Below are 21953 nucleotides of genomic sequence, written 5' to 3' on the forward strand. Positions count from 1 at the left end.
TCCAGGTTTTCAGTGCTTTCCTTCCTTGAATCTGTTTTCCCAGGTTCTTCAAAGGTACTTTGGGTTTTTACATCCCTAGCACTCTCCCCCTCCTGTTGATTAACTTCCAAACATTGAATTTTCGTTTGATTTATTATTGGCTGAGCTATGTCAGCTGCTCTCTCCAGACCATCGGCTCCGTCCAAAAGCTCCCACTTAATCCCACGGATTTCCTTTTCCAGCTTATTGACTGCTTTCAGTATCTTTGAGTTCCCTTCGCATAACAAATGGAAAAGCTGTGCCTTAGTTAATTTTTCCATAGTTCTAGGCAGTCACAAATTATAAACAGAAAGGCTCGTGAGGTCTCGCGGGAGCACAAGCGATCCCAAATTATCAGTTTATCGATCTCCGTAACAAGTCAGCTACCCCCACTGAACTTTCACCGACAACACTTCAAAGCTCTCTCTTTGTTTGGTTAGTGGGTATAATTAGCTGGGAGTCTCTCACTCGACGAAAGAGGGAATTCACTTGTAAATTGGTTGAGGGGGGGGAGAGCTTGTGGGAAAAGAAAGGGAAAAGCCAGAAAGCTTTCAATCCTTACTGTTGTAAACTTCAGCTTCTGTCAGCGCTCCTGTCAATCTGGTAAAAGATGGTCTGGGAAGAATGTAGGGTCAGCTGGTCGTTTCAAGCTTAGAAAGTTGTTTGCGACAAGGGCGCCATCGTGACCTTGAGCACACGCCGCTGTTGATCCGGGGAGCTCGGTATCCCTACCTCCCCACGGATCTGTAGGACCCTCAGGATGCCGTTCCCGGTTCCTGGGGCGACCAGCGAGCAGATTTGCGTATCTGCTCAGGTCAGCCAGGTGCAGATGCTCCTGACCCTCGGCATGGCTTAAGAGCTGAACAGAAGTCCAGCTTTTACGGCGCCATCTTCAGTCGACTCGATCAGATTGTGGAATCTTAAAGTCCCAAGGGCAAAGGCCTTAGTTTAGGCATCCTCTATGTTACTGTCAATATGCCAGCAAATTTGGAGAACTCAACAATGGCCACAGGATTGGAAAAGGTCAGTTTACATTCCAATCCCAAAGAAGGGCAATGCCAAAGAATGTTCAAACTACCGCACCATTGCACTCATTTTTCATGCTAGCAAAGTTATGCTAGAAATCCTTCAAGCTAGGCTCCAGCAATATGTGGACCAAGAACTTCCAGAAGTACACGCAGGATTTCGAAGAGGCAGAAGAGCTAGAGATCAAATTGCCAACATACGCTGGATCATGGAGAAAGCTAGAGAGTATCAGAAAAACATCTACTTCTGCTTCATTGACTATGCTAAAGCCTTTGATTGTGTGGAGCACCACAAATTGTGGCAAGTTCTTAAAGAGATGGGAATACCAGAGCATCTTATTTGTCTCTTGAGAAACCTATATGCAGATCAAGAAGCAACAGTGAGAACTGAGCATGGAATCAATGACTGGTTCAAAATTGAGAAAGGAGTTTGGCAAGGCTGTATACTGTTGCCTTGCCTATTTAACTTGTATGCGGAGCACATAATGAGAAAGGCGGGGTTAGAGGAGTCACAAATTGGGATCAAGATTGCAGGGAGAAATATCAACAACCTCAGATATGCAGATGATACCACTCTAATGGCAGAAAGTGAAGAGGAACTAAAGAGCCTCTTGATGCGGGTGAAGGAGGAGAGTGCAAAGGTTGGCTTGAAACTCAACATCAAGATCATGGCATCCGGCCCTCTCAATTCCTGGCAAATAGATGGGGAAGAATTTTATTTTCCTGGGCTCCAAGATCACTGCAGATGGGGACTGCAACAAAGAAATTAAAAGACGCTTGCTCCTAGGGAGGAAAGCTATGGCAAATCTAGACAGCATCCTAAAAAGCAGAGACATCACCCTGCCAACAAAAGTGCATTTAGTCAAGGCTATGGTCTTCCCAGTTGCAATGTATGGCTGTGAAATTTGGACCATAAGGAAGGCCAAGCGTCAAAGAATTGAGGCTTTTGAACTCTGGTGCTGGAGAAGACTCTTGCAAGTCCCTTGGACTGCAAGGCGAACAAACCAGTCAGGGCTAGAGGAGATCAGCCCTGACTGCTCCTTAGAAAGCCAGATCCTGAAGATGAAACTCAAATACTTTGGCCACCTCATGAGAAGGAAGGACTCCCTGGAGAAGAGCCTAATGCTGGGAGCGATTGAGGGCAAAAGAAGAAGGGGACAACAGAGAATGAGGTGGCTGGATGGAGTCACTGAAGCAGTAGGTGCAGACTTAAATAGACTCTGGGGAATGGTAGAGGACAGGAAGGCCTGGAGGATCATTGTCCATGGGGTCGCGATGGGTTGGACATGACTTCGCACCTAACAACAACAATGTTACTGTCAGTTCCAATGTAAGCCTATCATAGTCCAGGACTTTAGTCTTCCAGGCCTTTATTCTACCAGAATCCAAGCTAGCTTTCTTCTCCAGGCTCTTAGCCCAATTATTGTTTTTTTGGCCAACTGACATCACATGATGATGACAATTCAATCAGGATGTGGTCTTGCTGAAATCCTCTAGAAAATTACCTTATCACTCCTGACTTCCTCTCTCCCATCCAATGGAATGCAGGTTTTCATAATAAACCAATTACCCCATTCCTAACTCTGGCCTTAAAGATGATAAGGGCCATGTAGGAAGTGAGGCCCTGCAAGAAGTAATGATCCTATTACTACATTAACTCTTGGGAGGAATTTCCCTCCCCCCCCCTGTGCTGCCCTGTTGGGCTACACACTGGTTACAAATCTGATAGACAAGCTCAGAGTTAAAGTCCAATCTAAACCAAGGGAGACCAAAGAGGGTGGGGCAGGGAGTGTAGTCAAAACTGGACCAGGGTTGTTTGCCAAAGGAAATACCAAGGCCATGCCATGATTGAGTACCCGGGAGCAGAGTCAAAGACTGGACTGGAGTTCAAAAGCCAGGAGGGGAGTCAAGGAACAAGTTGAGGTCAGGAGTTGGGAATGAAGCCAACCCAAGATGAAGTCAGGAACCAGGAATTAAGTCAGAAGTCAAAGTCGAAGTCAGGAACCAGAAGTCAGTCAAGCAGAACTTTGCCTTAGCAAACTGGTACACCAAGCATGTGGGATGACAGGCAGGGAGCGCACACATTGCACCCACAGAGAACTTTGCTTCAAGGTTCTCCCAAAGTACACCAAGGTAGGATGGAGTAGCTTTCAACCAGAGGACTTGCAGCTGGGCCTAGTCCTCATCTGATAAAGGCGCTGCAATTGGACCCCATCTAGATTGACAGCATACTGACAGTCATGCTGGTCTTCTGATAGCTGTCAGATTTGTACATCATTGCCTTCCCTGCCACTTGGCTTGATGGGGTCTTATCCTGCAGTTTCACCTGGGTTGGGACCAGGCTGATCATCATCTGGAGGACCAGGCTGGCCCTAATCCTCGATGCAATCTTCACTGTCAGGGTCTCCAGATGGTGTCAGCTTGGCCTGGGCAGCACACCCAGATCATCTATAGCAGGGGTAGTCAACCTGTGGTCCTCCAGATGTCCATGGACTACAATTTCCATGAGTCCCTGCCAGCATTTTCTGGCAGGGGCTCATGGGAATTGTAGTCCATGAACATCTGGAGGACTACAGGTTGACTCCCCCTGCTCTATGGCCTTCAGAGCACCCTCTTGGGGCTCAGCCAGAGTTACAACAGGTGCAGGCATGACACACAGACACAGACCCATTCTCCTGCAAAGGCTTTCCTTCCAAGATCATAAGCTACATGTTGCTGAAGGCTCTACCAGTGGTTTATGTAGTATTGATTTTAGGGTTGCCAGCTCTGGGTTGGGACACTTCTGGAGACTTTGGGGACGGAACTGGGAGTGGGTGGGATTTAGGGTGGGGAAGGACCTCAGTGGAGTCTAATGCTATGAAGTCCACAATCCAAAGCAGCCATTTTCTCCAGAGGGACTCATCTCTTTAGTCTGGAGATGAGCTATTATTCCCAGGGATAATTATTCCCAGGGCACTCCTAATTGATTTATTCTTCTATTGCTTATCCTGCATCCTACTAAAATTCAAGATTTTAAAGGTTAAAGATAAGCTAAAGAAATATAATTGTTCCTAAATCTTTTATCAGCATTTCAAGATGAGGTGCATGGCATGTGTAATGCAGTAAACGCACCTTAATGCCCATGCATGTGAATTTAAATATATGTAAATTAGAGACAAAATACATCCATCCTTCTCACTTAGCAGTTTAACTTTTAGAGACCCTGGGCAAAGGGATGAACCCTGCAAAATGGTAATACTCGCAACTTGCACTAAGAACATCTACACAAAGCATCTTCAGAAGGAAAAAAAATGGGACAGTGATTTATCAGGGAAAATGTACCAGAAGACAGGGATCGTGCCTGAAAGATTGGGACAGGGAGTGGAGTGCTTCTGCAGCCAAACTGTGTGTTCTGTTACTGAGCTATAACCTCTTGTCTCGGTATCGAGAGGGATAAGTACATGCAACACACAAAGCCCGCAGTACATGCCGGATATAAACAAAACATGGAGGATTTTAACCAGACGAAGATGTTCTGGTTCAGGCTCATGCTGTATGACCTTTTACTTAAAATGAAGTCCTACCAAGTTTAGCAGAGCTGGTCCCCTCCTACAAGGTTCTCTCTTTAATACAACACAAAGCAACATTCAAATATGCAACTAATCACCTTTTATTGATTGATTGATTGATTTTGATTTATTGCCTGCCACTCTCATAGCCTGCAAGTGGCAGGTTACAGTTTGTCCATGTTAAAAACCCCATTAAAATTCCCTTAAAACTCTTCCAGGCAGCTAAAACATTTTAAAAACCATTGTAGACTAAACCCACTCACCCCCAAAAAATCTAGTACAGGGATAGGCAAACTGTGGCCTTCTAGATGTCCATGGACTACAGTTCCCATGAGCCCCTGCCAGTGAATGGGAATTGTGGTCCATGGACATCTGGAGGGCCACAGTTTGCCTACCCCTGATCTAGTACAAAAGTGGGAATAGGAGGAGGCAGCACAGATCACATAGCGGGTGCTTAAGCCCTTAACACTGGGGAGCCCATCAGATCTTCCTCGCCATGCTGGCCTCAACCATAGACCTGGCGGAAGAGCTCCATTTTGCAGGCCCTTTCGAATGCTGAAAACTTCCACAGGGCCCACAGCTTCTCTGGGAGCTCATTCTACCAGGTAGGGGCCAGAACCAAGAAGGCCCTGGCCCTGGCTGAGGCTAGGCATGCCTTCCTGGGGCCAGGAATGACCAATAAATTAGTGCCTGCAGAGTTTAAAGCCATGCAGGGAGTATAGGGTGAAAGGTAGTCCTTCAATTATGTGGGACCCAGACCACAAAGAGCCTTGAAGGTCAAAATCAGAACCTTGACCCGGATCCAGGTGGCAACTGGAAACCAATGCAGCTGCCTCAGGACAGGCCCTCCAAGACGTCTCTGTGAGGACCCTAGCAGCTACATTCTGCAATTTCAGGCTCAAGGCCAAGGGAAGGCCCATATAGAGCAAGTTACAGAAGTCTATTCTGGAAGTGACTGTCACATGGAACACTGTAGCCAGATGTTCAGAGGATAGGTAGAGCACTAGTAGCCATGCCTGGTGAAGATGAAAAATGTTTGGCGGGCTGCCTTCTTGACATGCACCTCTAAAATCAGTGAGGCATCGAGTGTCACTCCCAAATTCCTAACCATGGGCATGTTCATAGGTTGCATCCCGGCTAGGGTGGGTAAGCATGCTTCCTGACCCAACCCTCTGTTACCCAGCAACAGGACCTTCATCTTGGAGGGGTTGAGTTTCAGGCGGCTCTGATCTAATCACACAGTAATGGCTTCCAAACATCTGGCGAATGGTTACAGGAAGGCAGTCCAGACATCCGTCCATGAGGAGATAGAGCTTGTTGACATTGGCAAATTGATGACAGCCCAGCTCAAAGTGCTTTCATTCCCATATGGGGCTGTTTCAGAATGGATGTTTTCTGAGAGTACAGATTGACAAAAAATGGTTTACTGAATCCTACCTATCTGCGGGACTGCTTATCTCCTCATGCCCCCTACAAGGCACTTTGCTCTACGGGTATGAATATGTTGAGGCCCTCAGGAAGCACACCTGGCCTCAACCAGGGCCAGGGCCTTCTCGGTCCTTGCCCCTACCTGATGGAATGAGCTCCCGGAAGAGCTGGGGCCCTGTTGGAATTCTTTGGGTTCTGCAGGGCCTGCAAGATGGAGCTCTTCCACCAGGCTTTTGGTTGAGGCTGGGCTGAATACTGGGTGAGAAGAGCAGGTCCTTCGGGGGGGGGGGGGCTTTCATCACCCCAGATTTACATCTGCTGCCATAGCTGGAAATGGACGAACTGAGGAATAATGGGCCTAATGAGGGATTGCTATGACCACCATCTGTGTTGTTTTACCTGTGCTGTTTTATCTGTTTATATTTTATTTATGGGGTTTATTTGTTTTATTATCCTGTGAGCCACCATGAGCCAACTTGTCTGGGAGTGGTGGGATAAAAATCTAATAATAAAAATAAATAAAAACTCTGCCTGGTCATTTGAGCAACAATACAATGTTGGGAGGGGGGGGGGAGAGGTGCATAAGATGAGTTTCTGGCAGCACCTGTCGTGTCGAATCAGTGGCTGAGAAAAAGATGGAGTTGGGCCCAGCAGGGTCTTGGCAGGCGTTAACAGTGTCTGGCTTTGACACAGCCCTCAACTACTGAGGGGTGCCACTGGTTGTTGGGGACAGTATGTCATACTGTAGGGCAGGGTTTTGCCAGATATAACAACTGAGTTGAAGCCAACAAAGGTTTTGGCTTCCCTCACCAACAAAGGTTTTGTATCCCTCTCTTCCCCAGATTATTTGTCTTTTGCACTACTTGACTGATAGAAATACAACAGATAAAGACTTTCTGGGCAAGGGGATGAAACTTCATCTGCAGACGGTGGGGTCTCACTAAACTTTAAAAAGGTGACACATGAAACTGCCTTATACATAACTGCCTTATACATACAAGGTCATTATTGTCTACTTTAGGGGTAGTTAAACTGTGGCTCTCTGGATGTCTATGGACTATAATTGCCATGAGCCCCTTGCCTACTCTAATTGGTAGCTGCTTTCCAAGAACTCAGGTCTCCGATCTTTTGAACCTGAGATGCCCCAGGTCATACTTGGGCCCCACTGCAGGCAAAGCAGGCACTCTACCACGAGTCACAGCCCATCCCTGTGTATTCAGCCAAAGAACACCATTTGTCCTTCAAGGATTCTGTGGGGTAATGCAGAGTTCTCTCTGCAATGATCTCTAATGACAGAGGAAGGGAGATGATGGGGGGAAAGTCTGAGGTGTGGAACATTGCTTTATAGACCAACCTATCTGAGGACCCGCCACCATTGCATACAGATTACTCTCCCTGGATACGGCACTTCAGCAAGTACAGAATTAGCCCTGGCTAAGTAATCTTGTTAGCATGATTCAGTGTTAAATGGATCTCGATTAAATGGGGCTTTATATCGTCCCAGCTGGAGATGATAAGCTTCTGAGAGAAAAGGCAGGAGAGGAAATTGCTTCACTCCTGACTGGGACATTTAACCCCATCCAACACTTTCCACTTCTGCCTTTTTGAATTTGTGTCTGTCATTTTCAAATTCCCCTGGGTAAAAATCCAGTTCACAAATGCCACAGAGCTAGTGAGTTCAGAATCTGACCTATCAATCTATATACTTCAGAAGAAAGAGTTACATCCCCATGCATGCCTATTGAAAGCACACCTGGCCTCAACCAGGGCCAGGGCTTGGTGTAGTGGTGAAGAGCAGATTGGTGTAATGGTGAAGAGCAGCAATTTATAATCTGGAGAACCAGGTTTGATTCCCCACTCCTCCACATGCAGACAGCTGGGTGACCTTGGGCCAGTCACAGCTCTCTGAAGTCTCTCAGCCTTAGTTGCCTCACAGGATGTCTGATGTGGGGACAGAAAAGGGAAGCCACTTTGAGACTCCTTCAGGTAATGAAAAGCGGGGTACAAAAATAGCTCTTCTATTGCTAACCTTATTTGAGACAGTAAAGGACTTGTTCTCAGCTCAGTCATCCTTGGTGCAACTCCTAAAAGGTATGGTTGCCAGATTACCACTTTACTAGGACTCAGTTTCCCAGATGATCTGTAACCCAGATTATCTATGACTATGTGGACCAAATCCCATAGTGAATTTCCATTCACAGATGGGGAACAGTTTCATCAGATCATTGAAATCATCAGACTATGTCCTTCATGCTCTGCTTGAGAGTCACATGTCCTCCAGGATAAGCATTTAGGAAAGCATTTCATGCTGCAAAGGGAGGCAAGAAAGTCTTGCTTTACTGTCAGAGGAAATTACTCAGATTCACTCCTGTCACTTTACCACTGGAATCTGTTTCCTCTTCTCTCAGGTATTTATTCTTCTCACTATTTTATGGCAGCTTATATTACATTCAAACAAACGCCATCTTTAACCGCTCCTGCGGTTAAATAAAAGGGTAAAGCCACCTGGGGAGGAGTTAGGGCAGGCCCTGTCCAGGATAAAAACTCAGAGGGCCCAATCAGGAGCTGCGAAGCGGCTCCTGATTGGGCCCTCCGAGTGTCCATCTAGGGCCAAGCAGCCAATGGGGAGGTGTGCGAAGCACCTTCCTATTGGCCCCTCACCAGGACAGACCAAAATTCCATTCACCCAGCCCAGTCTGGCTGCCAGTCTGCTCCTGAGCACCGCAGGGAGAGGAGGTCAGCAGGGCTGCCAAGGGGGATGAGAACAGAGGCTGCGCCAGCCCTTTTTGCCCCAAGGCTGTCCTAACTGTCATGTCCAACTGCAAATTGCCTCAGAAGGCTGCAGTGCTCCCCCTCCCCCCCCCTTCAGGCCTGCTGCAAAGGAGCCTCTAACAGCCCCTGACTGAGGGGAGGGAGGCCTTTCCAAGAGCAATGCAGGGGAGCCTGAGGGCCTTCCTTTTGAGGGGGGGGGGACTTTCCCCTTCTGCCAAACAGTGGCCTGACAGGGCCACAGAAAAGCCCCTTCTCACTTAAAATACTGCTCTGCCCGGAGGTTAGACACAGCCAAGCCATGTGTCTTTCGTCTTTGCAACTCTCTGCAGATTTGAGGCCACTGCACAGCGTTATTTTGCAGAGGAAACTGGCTCTTTTGTCTCCTGTTTCATCTGCACAACAACCCTGTGCAGTAGGCCTCAAGTCTTTCAATTCAACAACAACCTGTGTGGGAAGCCTTAAATGTTTCTTCTCTACCACAACCCTGTCCAAAGTAGCCCTTTCTGCCTGGGGAGCTGATCTTTATGCTCTGCAGGTGAGCTGTAATTCCAGGAGCTCTCCACACCTGTAGTAAACTTAATTTACTAAGTTTCTGAATGAGGAAACTGGGGCAAATAATCAGACAATGAGAAGGAAGGACTCCCTGGAGAAGAGCCTAATGCTGGGAGCGATCGAGGGCAAAAGAAGAAGGGGGCGACAGAGAATGAGGTGGCTGGATGGAGTCACTGAAGCAGTCGGTGCAAACTTAAATGGACTCCGAGGACAGGAAGGCCTGGAGGATCATGTCCATGGGGTCACGATGAGTCAGACATGACTTTGCACCTAACAACAACAACGTCAGACAACAGCTCTGAAAAACTTCTCTATAACATGGTAGTTCCTTCTGTTTGTACAGGTAATATATTCTCAAGGAAAACAACAGAAACATTTGATTAAAGGTTAACATTGTATATGCATTAGTATGCAGTTGTACAGAAGAATAGTCTTAGGAGCTATGGAAAAGTGGCAAATGCCTTAAAGACACAAACCAAGTTGAGTATCTGTTTGTAGCAAAGGAAGAAAGTAAATCACTGCCTTTGAATCTGCTAGTACACCTCCTTGGGCCAATGCAGAAGGAATTGTTATTTTAGTACGATATTGTAAACAACTCCTACAGAGATGCAACCTGTGAGTCTTTCTCAAATGTGGGATTTCCCCCACAATGATACAAGAATGCTATAGCTTTAGATCCACACTAAGCCTTTTTCCTCCTGCCACACTAACGTTTGCAACGTTGGCAGTCTGAATTTTTGAAGCGATATCAACCGCTTCCCCAAAAATGAAGATTGTTTACCTAGAATGGTGCACAAAAGGAAACTGGTTCCATATAATAAAACCTCTCAACTGAGTTTCAGCCAGCTGATCTTCTCCCTCCTCGCATCACATTTCCAGAAATATGATAAACATGCAATTATTTGAATTTATCCCTAAATATCCCATTTAAGGTAGATTTACATGCTTCTGAAATTCCCCTGACTTGAATCCCAGCACTAAGAGAGCAATCTATGTTAACAAAGGCTGCAAATAGATGAGAAATGATATAATCTATTGGAAATTTCCTTCATTATCCCCCTAATCAAGCCCTCTATTGGGTTCTTTTCAAATGGCTGAGAAAAAGAAAATGTTCAAGTAAACTGATGCCGGAGATAATTAATTAACTTGCCATCATCATCACTCACAGGCAGACTCAATATAAGAAAGAGAATGTGTCCTTCTCAATTACTAGGCAGTGGTTTACCATTGTGTGGAGAACAGCTTGCAAAATGGGATGGGATAAATCACTTTTGTGAAATTTCAGACTTTGTATTCATCAGTCCTGGGGCTCCTGGCTGGGTTTTTGTTTTTTTGTTTTTTTGCTTGCATCCCCCTCAGTTTGCAGCCTAGCAGTCCTCATTTAGAAACAGACTAATTTTTAAAGCCAGTACTGAAAGACATGGGTCAAGGGTAGAGATGCAAAGTCTGAACTTTGACGGTAAGCCTCTATTTCAACAGCTTTCCAAATTTATTGCCATTTTTGTCTTTTGCCCAGATCCAGTGCATGCTCACTGTTATGGCAGGTCATGCTGATGGCAGGTCATGCTAGGCTCTCCATCCAAAAACTTTGCTGTGTATGGCAGAACTGCTGGTACCACCTCCTCCTGCACTGCCAACTGTAGTTCTTTCATCCATCCACTAGCTGAAGCCGGGGACTTGGGTGGGAGGGGGGCAGGCGGAGGAGACTTCAGCATGGAGCTCGGAGCAGCCCCGTCGTGTCCCAGACACGCTGAAGCCGGGGACTCGGGGGGGAGGGGGTACCCAGGCTGGGGGGGAGGGAGGCCGGGGGGCCCTCCCGCACCCAGCCGCCAGCCCGGTAGCGCCCACTATATTGGGCCTACAACGGGCCTTAAACCCTAGTTCAAGTTATAATACTTTTCTACTTGCATTAGCCTTATTCAAATCAAAAGACACTTTGAGGTCCAGAATTCTATGAAGAACTGCAGTTTCATTTTGTTTTCAGTTTCAATCAGAATTAGACCCTTCTGAACCCATTGATTCCAATGGGCCAAGAGTGTACAACTTGTATTCCACACGCATTAGATAGCACACTTTCAGTGCACTTTAGAAGTTGATTTTCCTGTTTTGCACAGGAAAATCCAGCTGCAGAAGAACACTGAAAGTGCATTATCCAATGTGTGCAGAATAAGACCGTAGTGTTAATTTCCTAGAAGTTCCAAGAAGCTGCATTGGTCCAAAACCAAAATCAATGTTGTTTTCTTCCATCCTAAAGAACACAAAACAGTATGAATGCTTCCAAGGGAAATACAAGCAAAGGGAAATACAAGCAAAGAATGCAAGCAAGATTATGGCCTGAATTAACATTTCTCCACACACATGTGTGTGTGTGTGTTTATAATCCAGCTTCATTAAGAGTTCTGGAGAACTTAAAAATTTATATCATTTTTGGCTTGTCTTAATAAACATAAGTTTTGGTTTGGGATTTAAGTTTTGGTTTTGGATTTAAATTACTGGGTCTTTTGACACACACACCTCCCTTTTTCACATATTCTGTTGTTCTTAAGAATCTTATCTTCACCCTAGGTTAAATCAAGGAAATAAGATGCTGTACTTCCATGGCAATGGGTGATTCCCTCCCCCAATCTTCTTGTTTCAAATCCATATAGTTCTTCTGCACAAGAAAATGGCTATTTTTTGCTCCTGTCTGGCTTTAATGATAAATAATGTCTAATGTTATCACAATGCTCCAGGCTAATATCTAATAACTCAGAATCTTCTCTAGTTCCCTAGAGCGAAAGACAAAATTCATATCAAAATTGTGTTTGATGAACTTCCCTTCTTTCTTTGGGAAATATCCATAAGCAACTTACCATTTTCCTCACAGTAACGTCTTCAAATTACCATTTGGTTCATGAGGAATATTTAACTGTTTCTTCACCAGTCTGGCTCTGAAAAGTCTAACTGGTTCCTAAATGTTTTAAAAAAGTATATTTGTACCCCTGTTTATAATGCTGATTTTAGAAATCTTTTTTTACTCTAACCAAACTTTCAAACAAGCAAATTAGTTGTTGGTAACACTAGTTACCAACCTCCAGGTGGGTTCTGAAGCTCTCCTGGAATTACAACTGATCTTTGGACTACAGTTCTCCTAACAGACATAACAACTTTGAGGACAAACTCTATGGGATCTCTTTGTGTCTAAGAGACACAGAGTGTGGATGCTGTAGGACTTCTGCATGCCTTATGGCAGTGGTCCGTGGATCAGTCGGTACCTGGCCACGGCTCCTCCTCGTCCTCCTCCTGCTGCTGCCTTGGGGGCTGCCCATCCACTCCGCCGCTAGCTCACCTTTGGTGCTCTCTGGAGGCCGCCATGGCTGGGGCTCCCCCTTTGTGTGGCACTGTGCAGCTGCTGCTGGCAACGCCCCCCAGCAGGTGGTGGGAAGTCAGGGTGCCAGAGGGAAAGCAAGCGGAGCAGGGGCTCAGGTGGTGGCAGTGACGTCCCTCAGCAAAAGACTACCCCCCCCCCAGGCCTCAGTAAAATTGTCAAGTGTTGATTGGTCCCCAGTGATAAAAAGGTTGGGGACCACTGCCTTATGGCATATGGCAGCAACTAGGAGAAATCTCTGATGTTGCCTCTAGAAAACCTAAAGTTGGAGATTGAGAATGGTGTAACTGATGTTGGCTGAATCCTCCTATGCATCTTCAGCATGGATAACTCTCTTGAATGCTGAAAAAAAACGTATAGAGGATTTAGAGAGGCATGTATGATGGTTTGTTTTAAAGGTTGAATGGAAGAGACTTGGATGGCAGCCAGTTATACCAGCAGAAATGTTTAGCTTCAAGGGGTTAGTATGATATACAAAAGCCTACAATTGATATAAACTGGGAGGAATGGGTCGAGGGAAAAGATATGGGACAGGAAACTTAAGTGTAAAATTTGAATTTTGGTGTGAGGAAGTGACCTCACATGATGGAAATGAGTTGGAGAAGTCAAATTTTGTCCTTGGTATGGCATCACAGGATGTGACATCAGAAGACATGGCATTTCATCACCACAGATTCCCCTCATTTCCTAAACTTGGTCCTCCTAAGCATCAGCACCAAGTCTATTGGAGTTTCCCTTGCTGGAGTTGACAGCCGTATGGACTAGTATAATATTAAGTACATTAACTGTGAATGTGGTAAAAGACAAGTAAATATAGAAGCTAAATGATAACTATGAGGAGATATTAACTCTGGATTTTTGCACTGTATTCACTTCCTCCAGAATCAACTCTCATGTCACCATCTTGAAACACAGCATACATAAATGAAGTTCTGGAGCAGAACTAGCCTTTTCCTGACATTGTTCCTACTTAAATCTTTGCTGGGTTGCAAAATCTGAAATATTGACTGCTTTTGTAATACTGCTTTTGTTGTTGTTGTTATCTGCTGAATTAATTAGTGTGTTTAAGCCAGAGTTGTAGACAAGGATTTGACCTAACCCAAATGTTACTTTGTCTAGCCGGGCCATGTATGCCATAAAATGTAATGCTAGGTATCAGAGATATAAGCGTTATAAAGAACATAGGCAAATCCAATTTACATTAACTTTTACTCAAAAAACAAACATGCTTAAAATCATTCACGTTCTTAAAATATTTTATTTTAATAATAATCTTTGATAACTGTAATTTCTTGTTCAGAATTATCGCATCAAAATTTGGAGTCAATGTCTGCTGTAGCAATCTTGAGTATGCTATTTAGGTATGTGTCAGTAAGCTGAGAATGTACTTTTCATTTACTGAAATTTATTACAGGAAAGATCTGTTCACTGATGTACATTGTCTTAAACATAGGCAGAATTTTAGAAGCAAAAGTCTTAAGTTGGTGGTAATTCAGACCCCCCCCCCAACCTGGTAAAATTTGCTAGTGCCAATTTCAGAAAGTTTATCTATCAGTACAGCATCCCACTGGTCCCCCACCTACCTGTGATTCATGGCCTCCTTTCATTAGGAGGTGAAGAGCACTGTGAATGTCCCATTTTGTCAACTGTACTGATTCACTATGTGCAGTTTGCCTTAAGTATACTTCCCACCTTTCCATCTCCCTTTTCCTTTCCATCTCCCTTTCCTTCCCCTGAGCCACAAGGAAGGGTGGTATAGAAATAAAGGAAGGAAGGAAGGAAGGAAGGAAGGAAGGAAGGAAGGAAGGAAGGAAGGAAGGAAGGAAGGAAGGAAGGAAGGAAGGAATTCCAGGGGCCTTCTTCCCTGTCTGCAAATCTACTTCTCCACTACACTAGATCAGCAATTTCTTTCTCTGCAACTCTGGTTGCTCAAGACTTCTGTTTCAGCAGAGCCTCCAACTACATCCCTGCTTTTGCATCCCATCACCCCACAAACACAAAAACTCAGCACCTTCCCTCACCCCAACAACTATATTTCTCCTCCCTCCTGTGGCTTTCCAAGCATGGTTTCTACCATACATACACCCCATTGCCCGCATTTCAACCCTTCCTTTCTGTGCTCCTCCTTCCAGTCTGTTAAATAGCTCCCCCCAAGATACACTCTGGCATTCCTCTTCCTATACTTCCCCTAACACCTGTTTCCATCAGCAGCTCTCTCACACACCACCACCTTCACACATAAGGACTTTCTCCCTCCCTTCTTCTTTCCCTTCTCCTGAAAATCCCCTTCTCTGGAATAAGGGTGGCAGCAACAGTGATAACAGTTCCCAGCCCCAGAGAAGCATACCTGGCCTAGACCTGGGCCAGAGCTTTTCGGATCTGGCCCCAACCTTGTGGAATGAGCTCCTGGAAGAGCTGAGGACCCAGACCGAGCTGTCTCAGTTATGCAGGGCCTGTAAAATTGAGCTCTTCCAACAGGTCTTCAGTTGAGACCAGGTTTCAGGGACAACTGGGGCCTCTCCTCCGGCCAGCACTATCATACTCTACGATCCTGTACGTGTGGTGGTTTGATTGTAAACTGGGGAAGGTTTAGGGATTATGCCACCATTCTATAGGTATTTCATGGGGTTTTTTTGGGGGGTATAGGTTTTAGTGCTGGGGATTGTGGTTTATTTTATTGGGGTTTAATTCAGTCTTTTGTGTAACCCGCCATGAGTCTTTGGAGAGTGGCAGGATAAAAATCCAAATAAATAATAAATAAAGGCAGTGGCTTCTGCTGTTGAAGCAAAGGGGAAGGCCCAGCGAGCCCATGCACTGATTGGGAGGAAGCAACCCCCTGGGCCCTTCCGCACAGATTCTTTGTAGCAGGAGTGTGGCAAATTGAAATCGCTACAAAAATGCGGTTATGCACAACGTCGTTGACAATCTGCCACACTCCTGAAACCGATCCGCAAAAAGCGCTTCATTGTAGCACTTTCAGGGAAATCCCAAAAAGTGGATTCACCCTCCGGAAAGCGCTACACTCTTGCAACCATTCTGCAACACTAGCGGAAAAGTGTGCGTTACCAATGTGCGTTACCATTGTTGCGGTTTCTTCAAAGTCCCTCCCCCTGGCTCTCTCCTCTGATCTTCCAGCGAAGCGATCGCCATTTTTTTTTCTCGGAGCGAGCGGAGATCAATGCACTGGCGAGCCTTGGTTTACCCAGCAAGGCTTCCCCGGCTGCAGTCCCTCCCCAGAGCTGTTTTAAGTCACCAAGCACCACACAGTCCCGTTTGCTGGTTTATTGGGGGAGCGTGGCAATGATGAAACAGCAGCTCAAACACCACCTGCTAGCTAGATTGGTCTCTCCGTTGCAACGAATCAACGCAGATTCATTGCAACGCGTGTTTTTTTTTTTTTTTAAACCTGCCTTAAAGGGAAAGGGGCTTTCCGGGAGCATGATAACGGCCGCCCATTTTCTGCTTGTTTGATTGACAGCCAGGGACGGGACAAAGCTCGGCAATATTGCTTCCTGGCTAGCGATTTTTGCCAAGACCAGAAACCAGTGGGAAACGATAGAAACACAACTGGATTCCACTACAAAGGCAGGTATGCATAACGACAAATTCCACTATTTAAAATGGCATTTTTTCGTTCCACAACCAATTTGCAACATAGATCCTGGTGCGGAATGGCCCCCTGCCTTTGACACAAGGAGGAGAGAGGGCTGTGACCCAGTCAGGGGGTGTGTGAGGAACCTCCAGCCAGCTGACCTGGTGCAGGTCTTTTCACTGTTCTTGTCACCCCCACTCTCTTCTTCCTTGCTCACAGACTAGATAACAGACCAGTTTCAGCTCTGGTTTCTGGGCCATATATCTGACACTCCTAGTCCAAGGCTGGTCATGTAACTGAAGCTGAGTTTTGACCACATGTGTACAGCATACCTCTCAGTTGGCTGTGTCATGAAAGGGACTTCTCACTGCTTTCTTTCATATATGGTAAAAGCTGGTCTTAAGAGTGTGGCTCCTGGCTGTGAAATGAAAATTGATCTGCCTGCAGGACAAAGAGATGGGTTGACCACTCCAGTCTGTAGCCAAAAGCAGGGTAAAAAAACCAGCTCTTCTTCTTCATTGCGGAAATGCATCTGTATCTCCGCAAGCAGATACTCTGAGTTAGGGAGAGCATTGACTGGGGGCAGTGTAGCTAGAGATAAAGGAGGCCACGGCACCTGTACTCTTAAGACCTAAGAAGGAATTTCAACAAGAGTGGTTTTCCTCAATCCTGCTTGCAGAGATGCATATGAAGAAGAAGAGCTGGTTTTTGTACCCTGCTTTTTACTACCCAAAGGTAGTTCCACAAGTAGGAACAATGGAACACTGAGCATTCTTGCTGATGTCTGAGTCTGAGATTTACAACCTAGTCCTAAGCATGTTTATGTGAAACTGGGAGTATAATCGGGATGCAAATCTGCCTTTGAGATTTTTAGAAGTCAGCAAGCATGCTTGTGTGATGGGGAATGAAAGAAAATGCTGGTCACACGCAGAGCCCGCAGGAACCTTAGAATGAGCAACTCTTAAGCAAATGCTTAATTTAAAGAGAGGTCATAATCCCATTATCTTCAAGGAAGCTCCCTTTCTGCTTAAACGCATGTATCCACCCTCTTGGAGTGCCTCCTCTACAATGTATTGCAGGGTTGAACCCCATTCAAGTCACCTCTCTCACTTCATTTAGTTTTAACATGGCAGGGTGACATGCCAGCTCGAAATAGATCCTGAATGAGGGAAGCTGCTCTTTTCATGGTCACCAGGCAACCATAAACCACCTGGCTTCCTGATTATTCTGGTGAGAAAACCAATCTTATTCTCATTTTCATTCTGGAGAATGCTGAATTCAAAGTGATGCTGCTGAAACTGTCATCTCGCAAATAGCTCCACAAAATGCTTTAAAACAAAGCGGCATCAAAGCCTCACTTGTAAATACCTTTAACCTCTCTGTGGAATAAAAATCACCTCTTTTGTGCACGATAATTCATCCCTTTAGCCTAAAAGCACTGGAAAACTGTTAATCAGCCCCCTTTTCTTGCAGTCCTTTTAGATCACAGCAGCTCTTTGTGTGTGTGTGTGTGTGTGCATGCGCACGCACTCACGTGTGTGTTTTTAACTGAGCTACTAATTAATTTTAAGCTCCTTTATGTTAAAGCCTAAGAGAGCTGGATTTATCTAGTACTAGGGGGCCATCTGGTGCAAAAAGACTATTTCCTTGCCAGAGTATTTCTGTTTACCTGGCAGAGGGGAGATCTGGTTTCTGAGATCCTTTCTCACTGGCAATACCAACTTATATGACTTCAGAAAAATAATCAGAGATCGTTTGGTTGTTTGTGACAGACTTGTGACAGAGGTAAACTGCTCCTGAGCTATCATATCATGGTGGAAGTTAGGCCATGCTGTAAGAAATGTGGAACCATTTATTAAAAATCTGGCCATAATAATGAATTCTGCTGATTCAATAATGGCTTGGTGCTCCCTGGGTATTGATTGTTTTAGCCTGGTGCAGAGGCTTGTTAGAAAACAACCCTTCTTGCCCAATTCCACCCCAAGCTCTGCTTTAGCTTATTTTATTTCCAGGCTGTATTTGAGCACCTAAGTTGTTCAGGTTTAGCTAGACTTTCCAGGTGACCTATGGTCACCATTATAGGATGGGGGGTGGGCTAAGACTGCCAGATCCAGGGTGGGAAACCCTGGGAGATTTGGGGGTGGAGCTTGAATAGGACAGGGGTTTCAGTAGGATACAATGCCACAGAGTCCATCCTCCAAAGCACCTTTTTTCCCCAGGGGAATTTCTCTGGAGCCTGGAGTTCACTTGTAATTCCAGAGGATCCCCAGGCCCCATCTGGAGGCTGGAATCCCTAGGGCCAGCCAGTCTTAAATACAGCCTGATGCTATAGGAAAGAGGGGATATGGAGGGGAGGGATAGTACAAATCCAGTTTTCCAATGGTGAATAAGGTAAGTGAAATCCATGGGCTCCAAGAGATATGATACACAATTCAGGAAGTGACAGCTGCTTCTCTCTCTCTCTCTCTCTCTCTCTCTCTCTCTCTCTCTCTCTCTGTCTTTTTTTGTCTGAAAATAGTTTCCCTTTCATTTCCACTCCTGCATTAATCTGTATATATCTCTCTTTGCTTCCAAAGTGAAACACATTTCTTTTTTTGCCACCTAACTGAGGTGAAATTTGTAGTTCTTATCTATGAGATCCTGCTAAATTGCAGACAGTGGGGAGAAAACCCTGCATTGTAGAAAGAGAGGGGAGAGGGAAGCATTCGGCGAGAGACAGTAGGCACGAATAATGCTTGGGTAGTAAATGAAAGGCCACCGGACACTATGGTTAACAGGAACATCCCACTGTCTCCAAGTTAGTTATATAGGATTCCACAAGCAACCAGTCAGTTTTCTGGAGTACTGGCATCTGAGTTTTCCCATCTTTCCCTTTAGATGCAACTATATTAGATGTTGAAGATCTGTCACTGGGTCCCCTGAAGCCAGGGGAAGTGGCTTAAATTTGGGTCATGGCATCAGGGTGGAGGGGTTAACTCTCCCTCTCCCCCATGCGAGCTCCCACTCCACCTTGGAGGAGGGAAGGGAATAAGTAGGGCTGTCGGGTTTCTCGCCTGGCTTGCCCCCATCCACTTTATGAATTGTGGGCATGGATGATAGCAACAGTTCCTGCACATCTCATGTATTCCTCCTAAGACCAGGGTACAGAACTGTGCAAATTATGTCATAATGCTACATTTTATCATTTAAGTTTAGATTTTATATGCAACTTTTATGCAATAATGGGCTGTATTTTTACCTATTGTAACCTGCCATGAGCCCTTGGGGAAGGGCAGGTTAAAAAATTGAAAATAAAATAAAAAATAGGAAATACATAGGTGAGGCTGCTGGCTGGCAGTAGTGGCTTGAGTTTGGCCCATGGCATTGGCACCTTGCATCCCCTTTGTGCCAACTCCTCCCGCACACTTTCCATCTGGTGGTGGCTTTGGGGCTGGGACTGCCAGTTCACGGCAGCAGTGGCTCCTGCCCTCCTTGTGCTGGGCTGCCCTGAGATTGGAGTAGCCCTAGAAAGGGTAGTCTGTGGGACTTTCCTCAAAGGCTTTACTGGCCAACCCATCCCTGTGTGGCTGCAATGTTGAAGAACAAGCTATGTAGGACTTTTGCAGAAGATGGCCCTGCATTACTGGATTTTATACTGATCAGGGTCTGACTCATTGTGTTATTCACACTTCTTGCTGCAACTTGACCCACTGAGATTTGAGCCTCCCCACAATTTGGCTCCATCTCAGGATTGAACTTCCTATAACTGAATAAATAACTGAATAAATAAAAACATGGTGCAGCATTAGGATTTCCAGGACTCTCCTGGGCCAGCCAAGTTGCAGATTCTCCTGGCAACTGGCGGGGATGGGAGGGACTTAACGGGAGGGAGCAGAAGGGAGGCTCAGCTGACATGTCACTACCCTATGTCACTACCCATGTAAACTGGAAGCGATATCATCACATTGGGGGTCGTCGAGGTGACGCTCTGGTATTTGGCAAAAATGGAATGGTAAATTTGGCTTCTAACTTTGGATTTTTGCCCAAGTACCAGAGCAGACTTCTGGGTCACGTGCGCAGTGCAGTAGACTGCATGTCAGCTGGATCTCCCTCTTTGGGGGGGGGGGGTAAGTTACTCATTTGGCCAACTGATTGGTAGCAAGACAGAGTGCCTGGTATAGAATCATAGAGTTGGAAGGGGCCATACAGGCCATCTAGTCCAACCCCCTGCTCAACGAAGGATTAGCCCTAAGCATCCTAAAGCATCCAAGAAAAGTGTGTATCCAACCTTTGCTTGAAGACTGCCAGTGAGGGGGAGCTCACCACCTCCTTAGGCAGCCTATTCCACTGCTGAACGACTCTGACTGAGAAAAACTTTTTCCTGATATCTAGCCTATATCGTTGTACTTGAAGTTTAAACCCATTACTGCGTGTCCTCTCCTCTGCAGCCAACAGAAACAGCATCCTGCCCTCCTCAAAGTGACAACCTTTCAAATACTTAAAGAGGGCTATCATGTCCCCTCTCAACCTCCTTTTCTCCAGGCTGAACATTCCCAAGTCCCTCAACCTATCTTCATAGGGCTTGGTCCCTTGGCCCGAGATCATCTTCGTCGCTCTCCTCTGTACCCTTTCAATTTTATCTACGTCCTTCTTGAAGTGAGGCCTCCAGAACTGCACACAGTACTCCAAGTGTGGTCTGACCAGTGCCGTATACAATGGGACTATGACATCTTGTGATTTTGATGTGATGCCTCTGTTGATACAGCCCAAAATGGCATTTGCCTTTTTTACCGCTGCATCACACTGCCTGCTCATGTTTAGTTTACAATCCACAAGTACTCCAAGGTCTCGTTAGCACACAGTGTTACCTAGAAGCGTATCCCCCATCCAGTAGGCATGCTTTTCATTTTTCTGACCCAGATGCAGAACTTTACACTTATCTTTATTAAATTGCATCTTGTTCTCATTTGCCCATTTTTCCATTGTGTTCAGATCTCGTTGAACTCTGTCTCTATCTTCCGGAGTATTTGCCAGTCCTCCCAATTTGGTGTCATCTGCAAACTTGATGAGTAGTCCCTCCACCCCCTCATCTAGATCATTAATAAATATGTTAAAAAGTACCGGGCCAAGCACCGAGCCCTGAGGTACCCCGCTACTCACCTCTCTCCAGTCTGATGAAACACCATTGACAACAACTCTTTGAGTGCGGTTCTCTAACCAATTCCCTATCCACCTGACTATCTGAAAATCCAGATTGCAGTCCTTCAATTTATCCATCAGAACATCATGGGGAACCTTGTCAAAAGCTTTACTAAAATCCAAGTAAATGACATCAACCGAATTTCCTCGATCCAGCAAACCTGTTACTTGGTCAAAAAAGGAAACCAGGTTGGTCTGGCAGGACCTGTTGGAGACAAATCCATGCTGACTTCCTTGGATCACCAAATTGTCCTCCAGATGTTTGCAGATCGCTCCCTTTAATATCTGCTCCATTATCTTCCCTGCAACAGAGGTCAGACTCACTGGTCTGTAGTTTCCTGGGTCATCCTTCCTCCCTTTTTTGAAGATCGGAATAACATTTGCTCTCTTCCAGTCCTCCGGGACATCTCCAGTCCTTAAAGAGGTTCCGAAGATGATGGACAAGGGCTGTGCAAGTTCTCTGGAAAGTTCTT

The 21953-nt window shown here is 45.7% G+C and overlaps 1 long non-coding RNA gene across 2 annotated transcripts in view; it reads left to right on the plus strand.

Moving 5' to 3' along the window:
• Nucleotides 1–21953, plus strand: part of LOC143831323 (uncharacterized) — a 211091-nt gene that overhangs the window by 31116 nt on the left and 158022 nt on the right. For both annotated transcript variants that reach the window (XR_013228820.1, XR_013228821.1), the window contains exon 2: nucleotides 16189–16299. This is a non-coding gene — a long non-coding RNA (uncharacterized LOC143831323). The remainder of the gene's footprint in view (nucleotides 1–16188; nucleotides 16300–21953) is intronic.

This window comes from Paroedura picta, chromosome 3 (genome assembly GCF_049243985.1).
Source record: "Paroedura picta isolate Pp20150507F chromosome 3, Ppicta_v3.0, whole genome shotgun sequence".
In the NCBI taxonomy this organism is placed as follows: domain Eukaryota; kingdom Metazoa; phylum Chordata; class Lepidosauria; order Squamata; family Gekkonidae; genus Paroedura; species Paroedura picta.